Genomic DNA, 2,603 nt, shown 5'->3' on the forward strand with positions numbered 1-2,603 from the left:
CTGTATAAATGTAATAAGTATTAAGAATAAAATAAATGAGCTGGAATAATATACATGTACAAATCATTATAATATAATAGCAATAACTGAAGCTTGGTTGACCTCAAAGGATGCTGATGAATACAGTATCGATGGATATACTTTACTAAAGAAAGATAGGCAAGATCATACAGGTGGACAATTGGCCAAATACATAAGGGAGAAATTAAACATGAGGTTGCTTGTGACAGGAGATGAATCCAGACTTGGTGAAGATATCTGGGTGAGAATTGAAAGCCATAAGGATAAAGGAATAACATTAGGAGTATGTTATAGACCCCTCATGTTGCTAGTGATTCTAATAAACAATATTAAAAATATTAAAAAAGCAAGTTCTGAGGGTGATGTTATAGTTATGGGTGACTAATTTCCCAAATATTGAATGAGAACCAAGTGACTAATGGATGACTGGAAAGTGAATTCATTGAGTAATTGAATGAATGTTTGTTGATTCAACAAGAGGGGAGGCATGTCTAGATTTGATATTCTGTAACAATCAGGATAGAATTTGGAGCTTGGAAGTTGTTGAGAATTTAGGAGCAAGTGATCATAACATTGTTTTTGGGGGTGAATATATCAGTAAAAACCAAAGCCATTAAATTGAATTTCAGAAAGGCAAAGTTTGGGCAGATGTGGCAAAGACTTCAGAAGGTAAACTGAAAGGAACTGCTTGAAGTTGTTTCAGCTGAGGAACAATGGGGTTGAATTAAAGAGGTAATACACACAGTGTAGGAAATGTTCGTACCCAAGGTCAGGTGAAGGAATAAAAACAATAAATCAACTATATAAATGAATAAAGATATACATAAAAATTATTGAAGAACAGACGGCTATACAAGGAATCCAAAAAAATAGTAATGGTGTTAACCACAGGGCTTTAGAAATTATGACGGCTGTAGTCAAGAAGGAAATTTGGATTGCCAAAAAGCATGTTGAGAAGGATATTGCTGATATTGCTAAGATTGACCTTAAGAAATTTTTTTCAATACTTTAGTAGTACAAAAAGTCAAGGAGAAAGCTAAGTATATAATAGGAGTAATGGTGGGGTGTTAAATTAAGGAGAGAAGGACATGGTGGATACTCTTAGCTCATATTTTGCTGAGTAATTCACCAGCAAAGGTGTTTACAATATGCTAGTGTGTAGAGAAAAATAAGGTTGTTTTAACTTAGAGATCTTAAAATAAGGTCCTGCTTCAGCTGAAAAGGCTGAAAGTCTGACCCGACTCCAAGAACACTAAGGTGGGCGCCCTATCATGACAGTTTGACCCAGCTGAAACAGAGATCGACCCTCAGCCCATCACTCTATCCTTGCATATCTTTGTCCTGATCGTCTAGGATCTTGAGAATCAGACCTGCCAGACCATACCGCACAAACCTGCTCTGTCCGACACAACTGACAACCTGGCGTATGCACTAGCAGCCATGTGCTCTGAGGTACTCCAGAAGACCCAGTCCTTGTCCCTCTCCAGCGATCCTGGTGCAAAGCAAACTCTGGATTTTCTGCCACGCCAGTTCTGATGGCCCACCTTTATCTCAGATGTACATCAGTTCCTCACTGCCTGCCCTCAACGTGCCCGGTCCTGTTTAAACCCAGCTCTCATCTATAGTCCTTGTTCTCCCCATCGAACCAAACAGCCTCAACCAGCTGCCTTTAGCCTTCAGTTACCTTTGTTGACTAGTCATATTCATTCTCTCTTGTTTTGTGGCCCCATGTGGCTTGTTATTTTGCAGTTTATTCGTAAAGTTACTGCTCATTGCTAAATTGTCTCCATTGCTCTGCATCTGGGTCAAGCTTCTTCTACATTTCCCGATGCTATCAGTTCAATCTTTGGTTCTTTTATATTAAAGAAATACAGTGATAGCAGTCACTCACCCAAGTCCCTTCCTCAGTCTCGAGTAAGCAGCCTACATCTAAGGAATGTCCACTTTCAATAATGTGTACCTGCAATTGGAAGCAACTGCACTGTGCTAAATGCTGATTCTCAAATCTTTCATTGGCTTGCAGACTCCTACTTTCGTAAAATCAGAGGCAGCCTTGTCAAGAATGCTGCATTCGAACAACAGGGCACACAGCAGAGCCGAGCACAAGTAATGAGGCTAACAACCACAGTGTGTGTGATGGGGGAAGGACGCATACAGAGGTCATTCCATGAAACTCAGGCTGTTTCTAACACTGGTTCCAAATGGTGGAGCTGCAGTGTGACCTGTGTAGGCTGTTTTGATTTGGTTCATTTTGTATGATTGTCCAATCTCTAGTGAGTAGCTTATTGCACACTCCTCTCCGTTTTCACTTTCACTGAAGGCAATAAGGGATGATTGAAACAATGTTATCCATTTACCCTCTATATTCGAAGGCACAGGCCCATGTATTGGTCAGTATGTCTGTAACTGGAAGGGAAGCCTCATTTTTACCCAAAATAGAATGAACATCCGATCCATCCCTTTACTGATATCACTGTGTCATTCCTGACCTTTACAGAGTGGTATCCCTGCCGGAGAGTGGATTGTGATGTAACTGCAAGCTGCGGCTCAGATAAGTCAGGATATCCGGTGTGTATCTGCGT

The sequence above is a fragment of the Hemitrygon akajei genome, chromosome 10 (genome assembly GCF_048418815.1).
Source record: "Hemitrygon akajei chromosome 10, sHemAka1.3, whole genome shotgun sequence".
Classification (NCBI taxonomy): Eukaryota; Metazoa; Chordata; class Chondrichthyes; order Myliobatiformes; family Dasyatidae; genus Hemitrygon; species Hemitrygon akajei.